General features: G+C 43.0%; 1 pseudogene; it reads right to left on the bottom strand.

The window, feature by feature from the left end:
- Window positions 1-2,060: 2,060 nt before the first annotated feature.
- LOC139454572 (uncharacterized) overlaps window positions 2,061-23,423 on the bottom strand; it is a 29,987-nt pseudogene continuing 8,624 nt past the window's right edge.

Here is a 23,423-nt window from a genome sequence, read left to right on the forward strand (position 1 = left end):
ATAGTCTATAAATTCCTAGATACGTCTGACACAGTGAAATAGATCTGTGGGTGTGTAGTTATGTTCTATAAATATCTGGACACGTGTGGCCCAGTGAATTCAGTCCATGGGTGTGTGGTTATGTTGTATAAATGTATGGAGACGGCAGGCCCAGTGAAATAGATCTATGGGTGTGTACTTACGTTCTAGGAATGATTGGACACGAGTGGCTGTCAGCAGCTAAATAAACAGTTTTTATTTTGGTTGTATGTGTGTGACATATTTCACCACGATATCAGTTCAATGTTTTACATTATACATCAATTAGTCATTGTGTCCAACTACAGACAAGCTTTCTATTGGGCGTTCGTTTATTAAATATTTTTAAATATTTGTATCATCAATAACAGTTCAGAACGTAATAAGTATAATGTCGTGGTTCATCCTGTCTTTTTTAAAGGTCTCTTGGTTTGTTTAAGTAGCGAAGGTACGCTAGTATGTTGTCTTTATTAGTGATAGGAGAGAACAACTTTTCAAGCAAAAGCATCGTTTTTAAAGGTCTCTTGGTTTGTTTAAGTAGCGGAGGCACGCTAGTATGTTGTCTTCGTTATTGACATAGCAAAGAAGAAATTTTCAAGTAAAAACACCATTTTTGAGTCCGTTTTGTTCAAGTATCGAGGGGACGCAAGTGCGCATGTCACTTCCGAATCTAAGCTGTGACGGCCATTGTGTCTGGGGTGTTTATCATTACCGAATAGAGATATCATACATTGGATAACATAGGATGCTTAACATAACCATCTGATGTTGGCATTTTTCTTTCTCAGTTTTGCAAAAACTATTGTCACAGTTGGGTCAAGATAAAAAGAAGATAACCAGATAAGCTGACATTGTGTTTTTGTTTCCCTTGAGAACACCTCTAGCAAGGAGTACCGTGGTATGCTGTAGTATATGTAGTCGTGCTACCATGCTGTACCTGTGTAGTTCTGAAGTAACATACTTCCTCTCAGTGAGAGTTGAGACTTAACGCCGGCCTCGTGTAAATGTCCGGACTTAAACAGGTCAATGAAAATAAACACTGGGGCTGTACATAGTGCCAGATCTCCAATAACCATCAGGCATGTCTGATTCCACTGACCTTTGCCTGGTATGAAGAAAAGAAGATAATAAATCTGTAACATCGTAACCCTGAAATAATAACTCAGGGACTCTACCTCCGGGTCGAGGAGCTAGATGAAATAAAACAATGTTCCTGGTCACATAGATAAAAAAAAGTATTTGTGTTGTTATACACCTGCAGTCACATTATTGACGTCATGTTTCCTCCTTTTGTCTTTTACATCATTGTCCTCAGCTTTGTCTCTTTTATATATTGTATAAATACAAGTCATCTTATTGTACAGTTTTAGGACTGATTTGTTTTACATCTGCAGTTTATCAGTGTTGTAATTTTAAAACAGGATTTTAAGTTGAAATTTTAAGTTTCAGTGAAAATTGATCACTCCTTGTACGTAGTAATAATAGGAATAACTCTGGTTATTGAGGTGTCCCTGGTACAAAAAATCGGGGGAAATAATGACAATAATAAATCCAACAATTACAACAGAGCTCTCAGCCATTGTGGCTTGGATACCTAATAAGTTGCAAAAGTGGTCGTTGTGTTTGCTTGCAGAATTAACATGCTTGGTGTGACGAACAGTGACTGTTCGCAGCAAGATTGGTGGCTATTAACTTTTCAAAAACTTAATTTTTTTAATATTTTTGATAACAGTTTTATTTCTCCTTCATGTTGATATTTGAGGTGAAGTAACTTTTGAATTCAGTTCATTTCTTGATTATTTACCTTGACTTATAAGAAATTATACTTATAAGAAATGCTTTCGGAAGAGATTTCTTATGAATATGGAAAGGGTTTGAAGCTTTTGATTCACTGTTTTACTTAACTTCAACAAAGTCCGTTTCTAAACTAACCAGTAATCCAAAACAGAACTTTAAAAATATATGCACAAATCAAATTTCAGGTCTGTCGACATTTATTAATAACATGTACACATAAAATCAATACATGTATGACCGTCCACCACACGTCTTGGCAATCCTGATTACTTCAGTATGTTGATGTATTAGAGATAAACATGACAGGTCTCGTATCTGAGATGTCTTTAAAACACAGTTGATGTATCCTGTACTGTGAGACATGCTTGTGACTGAGATATCCTGAATAGTACATCATCATCCATCAGGCAACTTGCGGATAATCAGTATAATACTGTTTGGGACTTTAGGAATTCCTTCCTAAAGACGACAGCAACCTGAGAGAGTTCTATACACATATATATGTGACAAACACACGTTGTCAGTGTTAACATGTAAACACCTCAATAACTCCTTCCAAACTGAGACAAACATACACGTGGTTATGTCCATCTACACACACACCCTCGGGGTGCTTGATACCGTCCTGTTGTGTCAGCTTGGTTCTGACAAACTGTCCTGACTCCGTCAGATGGATGACGCTGTGTAGAGAGAAGTCTGTCACCAGGATGTCACCTGTGCTGGTACTTGTGATACCCTGGGGATACTTCAGTGTGTCTCCTGTCGGGCTGTAGGTGAACACCACATCTCCCTCGGGGGTCAGACACACGACACACTTGGTTCCACTGTCGGACACCAGGATGTTTCCTGTCCTCGTGGTACAGAGGAAGTTGGGACATCGTAAGATGTTGTTACCATTGTGGAGTGGACTGATTGACCTCAGCACGTTTCCCGTCATATCCAGGATATCAACACAGGGAGGAGACCGGGAACTAGCTGCTAGTGTTGATGGTGTCAGGGACGTTATGCCCCAGTACTGTTTGCTGGTTGTGACGGTTGACAGCAGCACCAGGTCAGGGTTGGCTTCTACTGTTACAATCTGTTTGATGTTCCAGACAGTGACGGCCACCTGGTTGTGTGTCAACTTTGTCAGACTCAATGGTTGACCGTCCAGACGGAGTTTACTGTGACGTGTCTCGTTATTCCTGGTGTAGAAGGACTTCACATAGCTGTTGCTGCAAGCTGTGACTACAACTGTATCTGTGTCATTCACCACCATCACTGTCACGTCAGTCGGATCTGGTGTGTTACTGTCGCCTGATACTCTGACGTTAATGGTGTCGTGTAACACAGGAGTAGCCGTCAGGTCCAGCTCACTCTCATACATGACGTCTATCTTACCCAGCTGTAGATCGTCCAGAGATTTACTCAGCTTGTCCGTGTCCTGTCTGAATGTGACCTTGGTTATTCTTCTTCTCTCCTTCACATCTGCGTCTCCGACAGTCTCCATATCACCCGTCTCACATCCCTGATACATCTCATACACATCCATGTCACACTCAGATTGTAGAGCCTGGTCTATCAGGTCAGCCTGTTGTTGGTACATCTGTACTGACATCTCACCTGACTTAATGTCTGCTTTCAGTTGCCCAATGTGTTTATATGAAATGTCTTCCATCTGATCTAACAGCTTCCTCTCCTTCTCCTTGGCCTGATTGATAACTTTCTGGCATGCGGACTGAATGTTCGATTTCATCATTGAATAATGATCTCTCCCTAATTTCTCTTTCGACTTCTTTTCATTCACACGTAGTTTCATCTTATCTTCCTTCTTTGATAATGCCTTCTTCACTGCTCTCAGCTGTCTTTTCATTGTCATTATCTGTGACGTGATCGTGACAACGGCGTCACATTTCCTGTGGTAAATGATGCAACATTTCTGACATGCTGCCTTCTTGCAATCCTTACAGAGAAATTCTAGCGACTCCTGTTTGTGCTCTCTGCACATGACCTTTCGTCTTCCCTTAGCCTTCACCTCTCCAGACAGGTCAGTGACGTCATGCTGACGAAATGATGGGATGCGGTTGTGAGCTCCAGTACATTTGTCACAGAGTGCCTCATCACAGACCGAGCACCAAACAACAGCCGGAGTTGTCTCCCCATCTTGTTGGCAGTAGGTACAGTAGGTCGTGTCTGTAAACAAATTACAGTTGCATAATAACATTTCACCCACTTAAACTATTTACATGTGTTTATATCTCCTTATATCTTTCTAGCAACGGAAACACTATCAGCTCCAGGAGATGGAACAATTAAATAAAACCTTCTTACTTAAGCATTTGGTATACAGGTTATCACTTATGGAAATGTATTTAGTTCCCAGTTCGCGTGTGCACAGTAGCTGGTCACTTTATGTCCTGAACTCTTAGACGCTGCAATACATGTTTGTTAGCAAAATATCGGCTGGAGTGGGCGGGACAGAGGACTGGGACTGCAGGGGTGGGAGGGACAGGGCGGGACAAGGGAATGGGACTGCAGGGGTGGGAGAGACAGGATGGGACAGGGGAAGGGGACTGCAGGGGTGGGACGGACAGGGGAATGGGACTGCAGGGTTGGGAGGGACAGGGCAGGACAGTGGAATTGGACTGCATGGGTGGGACGGACAGGGGACTGGGACTGCAGGGGTGGGAGGGACAGGACGGGACAGTGGAATGGGACTGCAGGGGTGGGAGGGACATGGCAGGACAGTTGAATGCGACTGCAGGGGTGGGAGGGAGAGGGCGGGACAGTGGAACGGGGCTACAGGGGTAGAAGGGACAGGGTGGGACAGAAGAATGGGACTGCATGGGTGGGAGGGACAGAACGGGACAGAGGAATGGGACCGCAGGGGTGGGAGGGACGGGATCGGACTGCAGGGGTGGGAGGGACAGGGCGGGACGGAGGACTGGGACTGCATGGGTGGGCGGGACAGGGGATGGGACTGCAAGGGGTGGTAGGGACAGGGAAATGGGACTGCAGGGGTGGGAGGGACAGGGCGGGACGGAGGACTGGGACTGCATGGTTGGGCGGGACAAGGGCTGTGACTGCAGGGGTGGGAGGGACAGGGGAATGGGACTGCAGGGGTAGGAGGGACAGGTCGGGACAGGGTAATGGGACTGCAGGGGTGGGAGGGACAGGGCGGGACAGGGGAATGGGACTGCAGGGGTAGGAGGGACAGGTCGGGACAGGGTAATGGGACTGCAGGGGTAGGAGGGACAGGTCGGGACAGGGGAATGGGACTGCAGGGGTGGGAGGGACAATGGAACGGGGCTGCAGGGTCGGGAGGGTCAGGGGAGTGGACTGCAGGGGTGGGAGAGACAGGGCGGGACAGGGGTGGGAGGGACAGGGGATGGGACTGCAGGGGTGTGAGGGACAATGGAACGGGACTGCAGGGGTGGGAGGGACAGGGGAGTGGACTGCAGGGGTTGGCTGGACAGGGGAATGGGACTGCAGGTTTGGGAGGGACATGGTAGTGGACTGCAGGGTTGGGAAGGAGAGGGCGGCACAGGGGAATGGGATTACAGGGGTGGGAGAGACAGGGGAATGGGACTGCGGAGCCGGGAAGGACAGGGCGGAACAGGGGACTGCAGGGTTGGCAGGGACAGGACGGGGCAGGGGAATGGGACTGCAGGGCGGGGTGGACATTGCGGCCAGATGTATGGGACAGCAGGGGTGGGAAGGACAGGGCGGGATAGGGAAATGGGATTACAGGGGTGGGAGGGACAGGGGAATGTGACTGTAGGGATGGGTAGGACAGGGTAGGACAGGGTGGGACAAATGAATGAGGCTGCAGGGCGTTGTGGACATTGCGGACAGATGTATGGGACAGCAGGGGTGCGAGGGACAGGGGAATGTGACTGCGGGGATGGGTAGGACAGAGCGGGACAGGGACATGGGACTGGGGACGGGGTGGACATGGCGGACAGGTGTATGGGACTGCAGGAATTGGTGGGACAAGTGTGTGGGACTGTAGGGCTGGGGGATACAGCGGAAGAGAAATCCTGTCCTAAATAATCCCATTCTATTTCTCAGTTCCAATATCTGCAGTGATTGTATTGATATTCATGCACTGTAGAAAGACGACAACCATGTGCTTGCATTATGTAAATCTAAACATTATCAAAGGCATAAACCACCAAAGGCCAGTGCTGATCATAGCGAGTTAGATACGGTTTGAAATGAATGGAATGCCTGAAATACTTCCAAAAGTGCAAGTCTGTAAACACTCACTATTTCAAACGTATTTGTTCGTGAGTCCTATGACAGATGAAACGATTGTGCAAAAACTCAAGTATGTCAAAAGTTCAGCGAGTTTGGAGCTTTATGCACATATTGTCGATGTAGCTCTGATTGTTAGTAGTTACTCCGTCTGGGAGCAAATCAGATTATCTACCTTTAGATCCTGGTCCAAACGAGTCCAAGAGTCCCTGGATGATAAAGATTGGCTTGACGTCATCCGCCCACTCCTCCACTGGTCTCTCAGGGGCAGACACTTTCGTCATCTTGTTGCAGAATGGACAGAGGAGGGACTTGGCACTGATGGCTTCTGGTCTTGTTTTGGTGTAGTTGACGACACATTTCCGACAAAAGGTGTGATTACACACAAGCGTACAGGGATTATCAAACACCTCTGTGCAAATTGTACAGGTCAGGAAATGTTCCGTAAGCTTCTGAGAGGTTGCCATCTGAAACATGTTAAGGTTCAGGATTTAACAGTACCCTGGGTTTATGTAATATTCTTTGGTCTCCCGTGTAATCAGGTGCCAAATAACCCAGTTGAGTTACTTTCAACCTTCCCAAAGTATCAGTATATTATGGACCCCTAGAAAGTATATTGTTGCCCTTACTAAAACAAATTTGTAGCATTTTACCAGGTCGATATATGTCTCATTGTCAGTCTATACAAAATGTGTGAAAAAAGAGTTGAAATGAGCGAAAACAAAACACGTTTGGCTTACAAAAACAAGCCAAACGTGTCAAAATTAACAAGAACACAACAATGCGATAATGCGACAACACGACATTTTGTTAATTTGTAGCATTTTCCTGGTCAATTTTTTCGAGTACTACACGTGCGCCTGGTTAATCGATAAGGGCAACAACGCGACATTATCAATATTTCGCACATTGTCATCCATTTTAATGTCCTATTTACACATTTTTGATCATATGACAAAGCGACAACCTGACATATTTCGACCTGGAAAAAATGTTGCTTTGCTGCCCCTTGGCAAAATGATAAATATTTTATTCAAAGTGCTACAATTGGACAAATGGTCAAAGTGTAGTGTTGTGGCATTGTTGCATTCTCATGCTGTGGTTAAATTTTGACACTGCTTATTTTTGCAAGTGTGACAATGTGACAAGCTGACAACGCGACAATGACCCTTCTAGGATTCCATAGTATATAACAAAGGAATTGTTTTGCTAAACTTTGGACATGGTGCAGACGCCTTCTTTGTTCTGAACATATTCTGTTGAAACTAGAAGACTAGACTAAAGTCCCCCCTCAACGCACTTTCCAGAAGTCACGTTAAGAGCAAATTAATAATCAATTCCATCTAGCGTTAAGAGGAAAATGGTGGTGACAATATGAAAATATGAGAACATAGAAACTAACCAAATTTTTCATGTTTGACGCCTCTAGCTACCTCAATAAGAAAGTTGTATGCACTTTCGATTAAATAAGCTTGAACTTCATTCAAAGGTAGCACACAACATTGCAACTCAAATGCCCCACCCATAGATGATATATACAAACCTTCCTCCTAATGTAGTAAACACTGCTGGAGTTATTGTGAACAAAGTACATTTTTGACTGTATGACACTGAGGCCCAATTTGACCTTCACTATCGTTCCAAAAAGGTTCAAGGGGACTCCATGGGACGATCCAGATTGCATATTAACTACACGTGTTGGTCCTTAATAGAATTCAATGTGGCAACAAAAGTCCAGCGTTTGCTTCCAAATGAAGGTAGGTCACTGTGACCTGTCACCACTTGTCATGCGTGTGTTTTCAAATAACATAACAACTACATGCATAACAATTAAAAAAAGTATCAGCATAAGTTAAATTGGCAAACGAAGATTACGAATGCCCTTCACGGTGAACTTGACCTTGTATACGAGGGTCGTTGTTTAACATCTCACTAAAACACTAACACTATTGTGAACAAAGTATAGTTTTGACTGTATGACATTCAGGCCCAATTTGACCTTCACTATTGTCTCAAAATGTTCAAGACGATTCAATGAGACGATCCAGATTGCATATTAACTACACGTGTTGGTCCTTAATAGAATTCAATGTGGCAACACAAGTACAGCTTTCTAAATGAAAGTAGGTCACTCTGAACTGTCACCACGTGTCATTCATGTGTTTTCAAATAACATAACAACTATATGCATAACACTTAAATAAATATCGGCACAAGTTAAATTGGCAAACACAGATTACGAATTCCCTTCACGGTGAACTTGACCTTGTATACGAGGGTCACTCACAGGTATTTCGTCTCAACTGACCTTGAGGATGACCTTAAGCCTTGACTTGGCATATCAAGTGTACAAGAAACATACTCCCATATGATTGAGAAATGAAAGATATGATATATTTCAGATGTCCATGCACCAAGTGATCATATTCAGAAAAAGAACTTACACGGGGCTGCTTAATCATACACCGGATAGTGTCTATTTGCTAAATGTCAAGAATTGTTCTTAGTTTTCTGAAAAAGGAAACAGTAAAATAAAAATACAATAACAACCTGTCTTAGCGAGATGTTAAACAACCACCTGACCATAATTAGTCATGAAATATGAAGTCTGCAATTGTGGATATGGTAGCTTGGATTTGAGACATTCTCTTGACTCGACTAGGCCCTGAAACACGTTTAAATATCTCCCGCCATATTCCTAGTGGGGCACTGGTCCTCATTACCATAACGAAAGTAGACGACTGACTTCCGTGTTGTAAACAGTATGTAGGTATGCAGGTGACACACTGGAGATTGTGGTGACTATGGTATAAACAAGTACAGGATATCAATACACACACATACACTTAATTTTCGATAAACGTTGACTCCTCATGATCTGTATATGAACGAATACAACAAACCACACACGACTTTGTTGTGATCTTGGATCCTCGTTTTTTATCCTCGTTTTTTCAATCTACACCCATCCAGTCATTAAAACTAACCATGTTTTTTTCAGTGCTGTAGTTTTTAACATGATGACTTATGCTGAAAGTGACCACAGATATTTTGAAGCAAGTGACATCTGGCGCGGAACTGGTGTGTAGTAATGTTCTATAAATTCCTAGACACGTGTGGCTAAGTAAAATAGATCATTGAGTGTGTAGTGATGTTCTATAAATGTAAGGAGACGGGTGCCAAAGCGATATAGATCCATGGGTGTGTAGTAATGTTCTATAAATGTCAGGACATGGGTGGCCTAGTGAAATAAGTCCATGGGTGTGTGGTTATGTTGTATAAATGTATGGAGACGGTAGGCCCAGTGAAATAGATCTATGGGTGTGCACCTATGTTCTAGAAATGGTTGACAACTGCTTGGCAAAATGAAGCAACTGCTTACCAAATGTAGCAACTGCTTAGCCAAATGTAGCAATTACTTAGCAAAATGTTGCAATTGCTTAGTCAAATGTAGCAATTGCTTAGTCAAAAGTAGCAACTGCTCAGCTGCTGACACTATGAATACCTAGCACCAGGCAGGAAAACACGAGGCAAATAGACACGCAACATTACCTTGCTGGTGATGAGACACTGGTAACGTAGTCCTCCGAGAACTGTGTGAATATCTCGTGTTGAAGGTGGCCGCAATAACACCTGTGTGTGATCCCCCCGAGTTGGGTGGCAAACTGTGGACTAGGTGCAATGTCCACGGCTTGTCTATGTACGTCGTCAGTCATTGGTTATCTCGGGTCAGCAGTTTGTTTAAGATATGCATCACATGCAGTTCACAATTTAGTAGGCTAGATGACAGATGTACACAGCATGTTCAACACGTCACACTCTCATCACAACCAGACTTAATACTGGGCTACCACGACGATTCTCACCTGAAACTTATTTAAAGCTGGAACATGTTGGTTATTATGATAGTTTCCTGTCCATCCCGTGGTAACATTTTAAGGCATTGAGAACCAGTGAGGCTACTCATATACATACAATGGCGGATCCAGCATAGTTAAAAGGGAGGATTCCAAATATAAAATGCTCTCTCAGATTACTGTACTGCCTACAGTGAGTGAGTGGGTGAGTATGGTTTTACGCCGCTTTTAGCAATATTCCAACAATATCACGGCGGTGGACACCAGAAATGGGCTTCACACATTGTACCCATGTTGGGAAACGAACCCGGGTCTTCGGTGTGACGAGCGAACGCTTTAACCACTAGGCTACCCGACCGCCCCTGTACTGCCTACAACATACTACATTTGGGTCTTCAAAAGGAGGGGGTCAGGAACGCCTCCCCCACCCCATGGATCCACCTATGTACATGGAACGTAGTTTAAAACTGGTTTGTTCCATTGTGTTTCGTGAAACCTCGTGGTTAGTCTTCATAGCTCTCTGTTCTTGTTGGTCGTGTCTAAGAATGAAATGGATGGCTTAAAGGGGATGTTTAGATTCCTATTGAAGAGCATATGTAACAGCCATATGTGACCAGGGAGGATATTAGTCCTTTAGTGTTTCATGAATCATACTGCATCCCTATATTCTTGTAAGGCAGTATTGAAGGGCGGGTTGTTTATTCTGTAACAGTTATAACCACGTTAATACAGGTTAATTTGAAACGAAGTCCGAAGTGACGCAGGTCAGAGACGTCAATGCCGTAAATCCCACAGGCATGTGTACGGTGCTACCATAGATCTAAATCAGGGATAATTGTGGACACACGTTCGGTGGATCCTTATACGACTAAGGGGTACAACTCTGTACACGAATTCCGGCGCATGGTCCATCATTATGAGAGAGTCGTCACGGAGAGTCGTTTAAATACCACTTTGGTGAAACCAAAGAACAGAGGCACGGAGCTTACACACCAAGAGACCTATTCTGAATGTACCGAATTCAAACCAACGATCACAGGTTTGTGGCTTCCCCGAGGGACGCATCTCTGCATAGGGACTTGCGGCGCCAAGGCGCACTTACCCTAAACGGTCCCGTGCAGGTCATGCAGTCTCTCGATGAAGCAGCGCATAAAATGAAGACAAATGTGTCTTTCAAGTTGTATGTTACATAACATATATCACACGTAGCAGCTTCACTGGTGTTTCAGGAGCATAGGGTCGCCTCAGTTGCCCAGTGGATAAAACGTCTGTCCTGAGCCTGGAGTGAGTGAGTATGGTTTTACGCCGCTTTTGGCAATATTCCAGCAATATCACGGCGGGGGACACCAGAAATGGGCTTCACACATTGTATCCAAGTCGGGAATCGAACCAGGGTCTTCGGCGTGACGAGTGAACGCTTTAACCACTAGGCTACCCAACCGCCCCTTCCAGAGACTTACTGGTGTGTACTTACGTTCTAGGAATGATTTGACACGACGGGCCAAGTGAAATCAATTCATGGGTACATTTCAAATGGTCGGTTCCTAACCAGCTTTTCTTCAAGTTTCCACAGATTCCCCCCCAGACCATGGTTCCACTGCCTCCAGATGGCTGAACTTCTTGGACACATTTCGGTGATGGGCGTTCACCTTGACGTCTGTACACACACTGACCACCATAAGCTCGGAATAGGTAAAATCTGTTCTCATCAGAGAAAACGTTTCGTCCCTAGTCTTGAACCTGCAAACGCCGGCGTCAACGTCATTCCACGGTCGGGTCGAGGTGATCGGATACCATGTTCCTTCAATCTCCGTGACACTGTCTGTCGACTGACATGATGTGCAATTACCGTAGATGACGTTGTTGTGACGGGGATGAAGTGGGTTTGGAGATGGATGAAACGGTCTTCAATGGGCGACAGCAACAGCTCTCTCTCTCTCTCTCTCTCTCTCTCTCTCTCTCTCTCTCTCTCCCTCTCTCTCTCTCTCTCTCTCTCTCTCTCTGGGCTACTGTGTTCATTTGCTACCTGTGGTCAGAACGTTGGCTGTCAGCAGCTAAATAAACAGTTTTTATTTTGGTTTTATTTGTGAGACATATTTTACCACGATATTATTTCTATGTTTTACTTTATATAGTAAATAGTCATTGTGTCCAATTACAGGTTAGCTTTTTGGGGTGCGCCAGTTTATTAAATATTTTTAAATATTTGCATCATCCATAACAGCTCAGAACGTAATAAGTATAATGTCGTGTTACATCCTGTCACCTGTAACGGTGTTCACGTTGAAGCAATTAAATAAACCTTGACGGAAAATCAGAAAAAAACATATGTATCTTTGTTCAAGGCCAAAGTCAGCATGTTTTAAAACCTTTCAAAGTATTGGTGTAAATATTCGTTTAGCACCCGACGAAACTGTAAAGAGTGGCGTACCACACATTGTGAACACCAGCTCTGGACCGAACTTGGCGTTCCTGTAACAGCGCAGAGAATATATTTTACGTGCATCACGCAAGGATGACTCACACTGATGGGTTACTCGGACAAGATAACGTTCCACAAATGGCTGGGCCCGTGTCACGCAGTTGTCAGAGGTGCCGCAACACGATGTGCGGAGTTGCGTCCATTTGGCGTACCGGAATCCTATGATCGTGGGTTCAAATTCAACAAAGTTGTAAACAACTTAGATCTCCATCACTTCTGGCCCTTTTCTCCCACATGAAGCTGGCACACTGTAATATAGCGCAAATACTGTTCAAAGCGGTGTAACGCCCAACTGTTATGTTGCATTAGCAGTGCTAAAATAGTCGTCCATTCAAGTCGTCTTGTCCTTATGAAAGAAGCAGCAATATGATCACGACTCGAGTGTCATTACTCATGAGAACAACTTTTTAAGCAAAAACCTTATTTTAATAGTCTCCTGTTTTGTGTAACTATCGGAGACACGCTGGTAAGTGGTCTTCGTTAGTGATAGGAGAGAACAACTCGTTTTAAGCGTCGTTTTTAAAGGTCTCTTGGTTTATTTAAGGAGCGAAGGTACGCTAGTATGTTGTCTTTGTTAGTGATAGGAGAGAACAACTTTTCAAGTAAAAGCACCATTTTAAAATCTGATTTGTTCAAGTATCGAAGGGACGTAAGTGCGCATGTCACTTCCGAATCTAAGCTGTGACGACCATTGGGTCTTGGGTGTTTATCATTACCGAATGGAGATATCCTACATTGGATAACACAGGATGCTGAACATAACCATCTGATGTACAAAACTTTGATGTTGACATATTTCTTTCTCAGTTTTGCAAAAACTATTGTCACAGTTGGTCAAGATAAGAATATTTTTTCCCAAACAGCTGGCATTGTGTTTTTGTTTCCCTCGAGAACATCTCTACCAAGAAGTACCATGGTATGCTGTAGTATATAAAGTCATTTTTCAAGACAATGCTGTAATTGTGTAGTTATGAATTAACATACCTCCTCTCAGTGGGAGGTGAGACTTAACGTGTAAATGCCCGGACTTCAATTCAATGAAAATAAGCCCTGGGGCTGTAACTAGTGCCAGATCTCCAATAACCAACTGTCTTTTCCCTGCTATGAAAAAAAGAAGATAATAAATATGTAACATCGTAACCCTGAAAAAATAACACCACCACTCTACATCCAGGTCTAGGAGCTAGATGAAAAAACAATGTTCCTGGTCACACCAAGAAAATGTGGTATTTGTGTTGTTATACACCTGCAGTCACATTGTTGACGTCACGTTTCCTCCTTTTGTCTTTTTACATCATTGTCCTCAGCTTTGTCTCTTTTATATATTGTATAAATACATGTCATCTTATTGTACAGTTTTAGGATTGTTTTGTTAAACGTTTTACATCTGTAGTTTATCATTAATGTAATTTTAGAACAAGATTTTGAGTTGAAATTCACATCATTATAAATGTTTTATTGACAATAGATCACTCCTTGTATGTAGTGAGCTAATTGCACATGGTAATAATAGGAATAACTCTGGTTATTCAGGTGTCCCTGGTACAAAAAATCGGGGGGAATAATGATAATAATAAATCCAACAATGACAACAGAGCTCTCAGCCATTGAGGCTTAGATACCTAATAAGTTGCAAAAGTGGTCATTGTGTTTGCTTGCAGAATGAACGTGCTTGGTGTGACGAACAGTGACTGTCCGCAGCAAGATTGGCGTGCAGTACACGCTAAGGCTATTAAAATGAAGTCATTTTGTGATTTGATAAAGTTTTATTTCTTTTTCTTGTTGAGTTTGAGGTGAATTAAATTTTGAATTCAGTGTATTTCTTTGATTATTTACCTTGACCAACAATACTTATAAGAAATGCTTTCGGAAGAGATTTCTTATGAATATGGACCGGGTTTCAAAGAAAACCACACCTAAGGCTAAAGGATACTTGGTCTGGCCTAAGCTACAAATCACCTTGTTCACTGAAGGAACAAGATAACAATGCTGTGTCTGTAAGCATGGAAAGTTGGTCCGTGCATTGTCACCGTTGAATTGTGTCCTTTGTAAAAAGCATCACTGATCATCACTTTAGAGACAATTATATTGGGAGGCCCATGCATATATTGGGAGGTCCATGGTTATATTGGGAGGTACATGATAATATCGAATAAAGAACACAACTCTGTCATTAAATAAATAATTGACATGCAATAGTACCAGCTTTGTTGATACTCCACCAGGTTACACACCAGTCCAGCAATGGCTACTTCTCATGTGTTGCTGAACTTTACTGACAAGACAAGATGTGAAATGCCAAAAGGTTTGTCTTCAGCTTCAGGTATAACGATGATCTGACATCGTTCGATAACGGCCAAATAGCCAATTCCTATCCACTAGTTTACCCACCTGAGCAGGAAATAAAGGAGACCAGACAAAACCACCTCGTTTTGTTTCATATTTGGATCTATCCATAAAGATTCAGAGGACAAAAACTATCAACAAGACGATGTGACAAGAGGGATGGCTACAACTTTCGAATAGCGGCTTGTTCGACCTGTTTTCCTATTTACAAGCCGGATCTGCAATATGTGCCCACATGACAATATATGTGTGGTTGGCAAGAGTTGATGTCAAGATAACAACAATGATTCACATCGGAGTGAGATATCGTCCTCATATTCATGACATGATTATAGCTGATTACATGGTAAATTCCAACTCACTCACATCGAGCACCTTGTGTTCTGTCAATTGATTGACTTCAGGGCAACCTATATAATAGCCATCGAATGAATGACACTAGGTAACACAGGAGCTAGATGGGTCACAATGGCATCCCCTTTCTCCAAACAACACCAATCTCGTGTGCACTTCGTTAAACCCTATTTCACCTCATTACACAACTGGTTCAATAATGCATGGCGGTATCTATCGGCTGAGGTCGCCACCTAGATTTTGTGGCAAATCTAGTCCCTAATATACTTTGCCAAGTGTAAGATCTGGTGTCGCATGCTGAAGACTCCTGGGGATCGAGGGAGTGTAGTGTGTGACCTGGCTGATTGTGTGGCACCGTGGCGAACATCGTGGATCGTTGATGTCATCACTGGTTTTCTTGGCCCAGGCTGGCAAGACAGAGATTAAATATTGCTAACTGCGATGTAACTCATTATTCACGCCCTTTTTAACATAATTATATACAATGAAACCCCGTCAATTCGGACGGAACCTGGCCCAGTGAAATCAACCTATGGTTATGCATTAAAGTTCTATAATTTGTCAGCACTGCATTGTAAAATTCTATAATTGGGCGGGCACGGGTCGCCCAGTCGTTTGAGGTGCTGCATTACACTGTGCAGAGCGTGCTGGGATCATACGATCGTGGGTTCGAATCTGTGATATGTTCTGATATGTTTCCATACTGGTGTTGTTGGGTCTCACAAACTTCGTAAACGTCTCAGGTCTGCATGACTTCTGGCTTTCCTCCCACGTGAAGCTGGTACGCCATGATATAACTGGCGGGCGTTCTTAACGAATGGAATGGACCGCCTCTTTGGTATAGTGGTAGAGCGTCTGCCCGAGGAGCGGGGGTTCGATACCCTGCTGGGTTATTTCAAAAGAAGTTAAAAGATTATACTTGTTGTTACCCTGCCTACCACTCGGCATTAAGGGGCTAAAACAAAGACTGGTCGGCTCGGCAGTATGCTGTGTCTGAGTGGGGTATTCATGTTGATGTGGTACTCAGTGGGCAAGCACAATAAACTCGGCATTAGTCTGAACTTGTAAAAGCAGCCACACTCACGTGCATTTTAGTGCAATAACCTTGAACACGACGTTAAACTCAATTTCACTTCACCTCACCTCACCTCACCTCACCTCACCTCACCTCACCTCACCTCACCTCACCTTAAAGTATGGAAGTATGAATCATTATGGATGTCAATAGGAGCCGTTTCTAAAATTACCAGTTGTCCAAAACAGAGCCTGCAGAGCATTTTAAAAATATATGCACAGATCAAATTTCAGGTCTATCGACATGTATTAATAACATGTGTAAGTAAAACTAACAAATCTCGACCGCACAGGGGAAATAGATTTAATATATTCTAATTATATATAATTACTTTTCACAAAACACAATCATCGTTTCATTATGCAGTTACTTCGAGTTTGCAGTGTTTTACTTTTGTAATTTATCGACCTTTATTAATAACATGTACATATACAATAAATGTATGACCGTCCACCACACGTCTTGGTAATCCTGATTACTTCACTATGTTGATGTATTTGAGATAAACATACACCTCTGTACACACACATACACCCCTGTACATGTACATACACCCCTGTACACACACATACACCCCTGTACACACACATACACCCCTGTACACACACATACACCCCTGTACACACACATACACCCCTGTACACACACATACACCATTGTACACACATATACCCCTGTACACACACACATACACCCCTGTACACACACATATACCCCTGTACACACATATACACCCCTGTACACACACATACACCCCTGTACACACACATACACCATTGTACACACATATACCCCTGTACACACACATACACCATTGTACACACATATACCCCTGTACACACACATACACCATTGTACACACACATACACCCCTGTACACACACATACACCATTGTACACACATATACCCCTGTACACACACATACACCCCTGTACACACACATATACCCCTGTACACACACATACACCCCTGTACACACACATACACCTCTGTACACACACATACACCATTGTACACACATACACCCCTGTACACACACATACACCCCTGTACACACACATACACCATTGTACACACATATACCCCTGTACACACACATACACCCCTGTACACACACATACACCCCTGTACACACACATACACCCCTGTACACATACATACACCATTGTACACACACATACACCCCTGTACACACACATACACCATTGTACACACATACACCCCTGTACACACACATACACCATTGTACACACACATACACCCCTGTACACACACATACACCATTGTACACACATATACCCCTGTACACACACATACACCCCTGTACACACACATATACCCCTGTACACACACATATACCCCTGTACACACACATACACCCCTGTACACACACATATACCCCTGTACACACACATATACCCCTGTACACACACATACACCCCTGTACACACACATACACCCCTGTACACACACATACACCCCTGTACACACACATACACCCCTGTACACACACATATACCCCTGTACACACACATACACCCCTGTACACACACATACACCCCTGTACACACACATACACCCCTGTACACATACATACACCATTGTACACACACATACACCCCTGTACACACACATACACCATTGTACACACATACACCCCTGTACACACACATACACCATTGTACACACACATACACCCCTGTACACACACATACACCATTGTACACACATATACCCCTGTACACACACATACACCCCTGTACACACACATATACCCCTGTACACACACATATACCCCTGTACACACACATACACCCCTGTACACACACATACACCCCTGTACACACACATACACCCCTGTACACACACATACACCCCTGTACACACACATACACCCCTGTACACACACATACACCCCTGTACACACACATACACCCCTGTACACACACATACACCCCTGTACACACACATACACCCCTGTACACACACATACACCTCTGTACACACACATACACCATTGTACACACACATATACCCCTGTACACACACATACACACCTGTACACACACATAAACCCCTGTACACACACAGACACCCCTGTACACACACAGACACACACATACATCCCTGACGCACACATGCAGGTGAAGATCCGGGGTAGAATAGGTCTTCAGCAACCCATGTTTGTCGTAAAAGGTGATTATGCTTGTCGTAAGAGGTGACTAACAGGATCGGGTGATAGGCTCACTGACTTGGTTGATGCATGTCATTGTATCCCAATTGCGTGGATCGATGCTCATATCAGTCACTGGATTTTTTTGTCCAGACGCGATATTTTACACACCACCCTCATATAGCTGGAATATTAATGAGTGCAGTGTTAAACAACAAACAAACAAAAACACATACACCCCTTTTCACAAACATGCACTGAATACACATACATGCACTTAACATACTGTCTGAATAAGATGTTTTGTGTTTCAGATAGAGCTTGTGAGGAATAAGTTACTGGAGAACAGGAAGATAGCAGCAGCTACCCACAACATCGTGGCCTACAGGTGTGTACAGGAGTCTCAGGGACAGGAGCGCACAAGTGGACAGTGTTTATTTGTTTATTGGTTTTTGCTTTGTTTATTGATCTTGACACTGTTTTTAAGATGGACTTTATTAGCAATGATTGAAAACTTCCTTCATTATTTCCACCTCTTCCTAAGAAGAAAAAACTCACTCCCCTACCCAGAGTTCCATGCGGCCATAGTACCGTATATCGCCGTTTATAAAGCGACCCCATGTATATGTTTGAGTAAAACATAAAAGATAAAGCTTCAGTCAACTTCAGTGTACACATGATCTGACCGTTTGATACATGAATCTAAACTGTTTTTGCCAGGGCTGCAGTAAAACAATTCCAATTGGACATTTTGTTCCCAACACCTTGAGTCCTACAGTGGGTAGGGTCGGGTAATAGGGGGTCGGGAGTAAATCTGGACTTGTCCCAGCCCTATTAGCAACACAGTTCATCATAGTTGACTCGGAACCCCAGGCCACCCCTTGTACAAGTGATGTGGGTTCGAATCCCGTCTCACCTCGATTATGTTTCTAGGTTTGTCAGCACCATACCCGTGCTTGTTGGTTTCACCGACCTGCATCACGCTGTGATATAAACTGGAACACTGTTAAAAGCGGCGTTAAAACCCACTCACTCACTCACTCACTCACTCACTCACTCACTCACTCACTCACCTTGTACAAGTGATGCTGTAATCCACCTTCACCTGTCTCATGTTGCGGTCGTCAGATTTGTATGCTAATGATTTCTGACAGTCCTGGACTTGAATAAGAAGTCAGGAGAATACTCTAGGACATCAGGTGCCTGTTCAATGATTGTTGTCCGATAACTTCACTCGGGTTTCAGGATCCGAGTCCCCAACTCGGACATCATGTAACAGAGCTGTGAGGACGACGGAGAGTTCGGAGCTGGACAAGGGCAGCGAGGCATGCAACAGAGAACTGTTTCAGCTGTGGATGTTAAACGTGTAGGATAAAGCATGTCCGAGGGTTTTTAGGATATTTTAGTTTTATATGAGGTTTTATTCAAAGGATAAGGGTTTTAAATATCATAAAAACCCAAGGAGAAGTGTTTTTTTCCAACAAAAGAAACTCATGGCAACGTTTATCAACATTTTTATATTTCAAACATGCTTTCCATGAACCTTAGGAATCAGGCGTACAATATTTGTTGCAGGCATATGGTACTCGAAAATTTTTTTTTTAAAGCGTTGTGATAGATCAGCACCTCTGTAGCCTAGTAGTACACTCACTGGGATAAATTATTTAAAATATATAAAATGCTGGCGATATTATAACATCCCTGTTTATGAGATTTATTCCCACTGGAGAACAATAGCATGACGTCACGGGAGGTTTATAAATCTGAGGAGGGAGGGCCAGGTGGACAGTTTATTCAGTAAACGTTTTCCAAACCTAATTACTTACAACGACATATGCTATTCAAGCACATATGTATCAAGTATGGTAGAGGTAGCGTTTGGCATAAATAGAGAGCTGAGACAAATTAAAACATTTTTTTAATAGTTCCATGTAATGTTGACAGTTATTGTTAGCCTCAAGAAGATCAAAGGATGGATCCCAACAATGATATTTTGTAGTGTACAGGTTATAATCATCTCACCTCCAGAATGTTGAGATCTGATTGGCGCACATGATCTTGATAAGATACTATGTACCCCATCTGGGAGGGAAATATCTTGAATGAGGTGATTGTCAATATAGTGACTCCTCTTCCTCTAGATTCTGAATGCGGAGAACGTGATGGTTGTGGTGACTCGGTGGTACGGTGGCATCCATCTCGGCCCGGACAGATTCAAGCACATCAATAACCTCTCCAGGGAAATCCTGCTGGAGCACGGCTACGTCAAGGAGAAGGTGAGGGGAGAAGGGGTGGGGGAGGGGTTGTATTTATTTGATACTTATACCCTGGGCTCGCCATTAGTGCCCTAGGATGTGCAGCAATGGCATTGCACATGTATCAACTAACTGAAGGGTGACGCACACTGTCACAAACCATGTGCACAGTAAACCTTTCCTTCATCCCCTGCCCTGGTGTCTCAGTGAATATTTACTTCATCACCTGCCCTGGTGTCTCAGTGAATCTTTACCTCATCACCTGCCCTGGTGTCTCAGTGAATCTTTACTTCATCACCTGCCCTGGTGTCTCAGTGAATCTTTACCTCATCACCTGCCCTGGTGTCTCAGTGAATCTTTACTTCATCACCTGCCCTGGTGTCTCAGTGAATCTTTACTTCATCACCTGCCCTGGTGTCTCAGTGAATCTTTACCTCATCACCTGCCCTGGTCACTCAGTGAATCTTTATTTCATCACCTGCCCTGGTCACTCAGTGAATCTTTACCTCATCACCTGCCCTGGTGTCTCAATGAATCTTTACTTCATCACCTGCCCTGGTTGCTCAGGGAATCTTTACCTCATCACCTGCCCTGGTGTCTCAATGAATCTTTACTTCATCACCTGCCCTGGTGTCTCAGTGAATCTTTACCTCATCACCTGCCCTGGTCACTCAGTGAATCTTTACTTCATCACCTGCCCTGGTGTCTCAATGAATCTTTACTTCATCACCTGCCCTGGTCACTCAGTGAATCTTTACTTCATCACCTGCCCTGGTGGATCATTTGTTACACACTGGATGACAATACTAAACAAGATATATGGTTGCCAGTTCATATCACATGGAAATGTCATGTAAAAAATCCTGACTTTTTAACCAGTCAAAAATCAAAATTAGATGCAAAATAAATGATATACTTCAAAAGTAAAAACTCAAAGCAGGTCTTACTTACACTGGTAATGTCTCCCACACTTTGTATGAGGGCTGGGGCGAGTCCAAATTTACTAATCGGGTACCCACCCCCTATTACCCGACCCTACCCAGGTACCCGCTGTAGGTCTCAAGATTGGGAAAAGTTTGACTATAGCTCTGGTAAAATGTGTTTAGATACATGTATGAAACGATATACACTGAAGTTGACTGAAGTTTTATCTTCAATCAAACATATAAAAGTTAGAAGGAATGGGTGTAGTCAGGAAGAACTGCAAACATGTGTGACTTGTAGTTTAAACATAGAGTTGTAGAGATTTTTGTCATTAAACAATATATCCAGGACTATCCTGTGGGTACCCGGGTCCTCCTCACCACCCGCCTGACCCGAGTACCCGAGTTACCCGTCCCATCCCTACTTTGCAGCAGAGTAAACATGAACACAGCCTGTCCCCACACAACCTGCGTCATGTGAATCTATTCCTTGGGTTCCAGGAGGACAAGAAAGGACCCGGACGAGCAAGAAAAGGTGACGCTCCACAAGATGGCCGTCTGTCTCGGTGAAGATCCTAACTATTGTACAGGATTTTTTTAAAGACTATTTGTGCAAGAGCTGTCCATATTTAAGGCTTCGTTACCCACTGAAGCATGTGATATTTTATGAAACATTTGTAAATAATAAATGGAAGTGACAAAAGCATGCTCATCTTTTCCAAACATGAACCTTATTGTTTCAGTGAGAACTTCATTATCACAATGTGTCCTTTGGTTCTGCTGTATTCAGTCATTCTCATGTGTTTACACTGAATTCCATCGATTCTCGTGGTAAATATACGTCTTCTTCAGTTCATAGAGTGTATATAAATTGTTATACTAACATTCAGATTTGGAAATGCTGTGAGAACTTTTGACACATCCCCTTAGTGAAGGATCTGAGCATCAAACATGTTTTATTTGATAGGATAGGACAAAGTATGAAACATAAGATTGAAATATTAATATCAATAAGTGAATATCTTTTTTAATATCATATTAAGTAGGATGGATGATGTAGTTCTTTTAAGGTATTAGTATTCTTTTAATATGTATATACACTGATTGTTGATTATCGGAATATCTGTTTTTAATTTATCTTTTAATGCATATGAGCTGGTTTCACCTGGGCAACAAGTAACACTAGTTACAGTTTCATGTCTCGTATCTATATGTTCATGGTTCTTTTGGTTGTCGGCAATTTGAAATTATTTCCTATATACTTGTGATAATGTACTTAAAGTTATACTATCATGTCCTTCTTGTGAAAGTGTGTGGCCACTCTTCAACCTTCAAGATTCCATCCTTCATTGACGCAAATTTTACAGCTTGACTATTGTTGACAAAGTGTGATGAAGCTGGTCTGTGTTGTCAGCTGTGTTATCTCTTACTTGACCTCTCGGCAACTTGTTCTGGCGTCCCCCGCCGTGATATTGCTTGAATATTGCTAAAAGCGGCATAAAACCATACTCACTCACTCACTCACCCACTCTAGGCAACTTGGCCATGTTACCATGGTTACAGGTATTATTTGTACATTTCAGATTTACAGAACCAATGTTATACCTTTCATTCTGGAACCAGTTAAAGAGGTAATTGATTTACAAATGTCAGATTTTTTTAATTCCTCTTGAGGATTTCCTAAACTATATTTATATGCTAATGTATATATTTCTCCTGGGTGCTACACATAAACCTCTATGTATGTCACACATATTTCACCAGGGGTGGGAGGGTGTCGGGACACGGGGGATGCAATCATCGTAGGTGCCGGAATTCGTGTGTAGTGTTGCTGCACATGATTTGGGGTTGGAATCCCGGTTCGCAGGATTATGTTTCTAGACGTGTGTGCTTGTGGGTTTCACCA

Source organism: Haliotis cracherodii, unplaced genomic scaffold, assembly GCF_022045235.1.
Source record: "Haliotis cracherodii isolate W230 unplaced genomic scaffold, xgHalCrac1.p SCAF_10, whole genome shotgun sequence".
NCBI lineage: Eukaryota > Metazoa > Mollusca > Gastropoda > Lepetellida > Haliotidae > Haliotis > Haliotis cracherodii.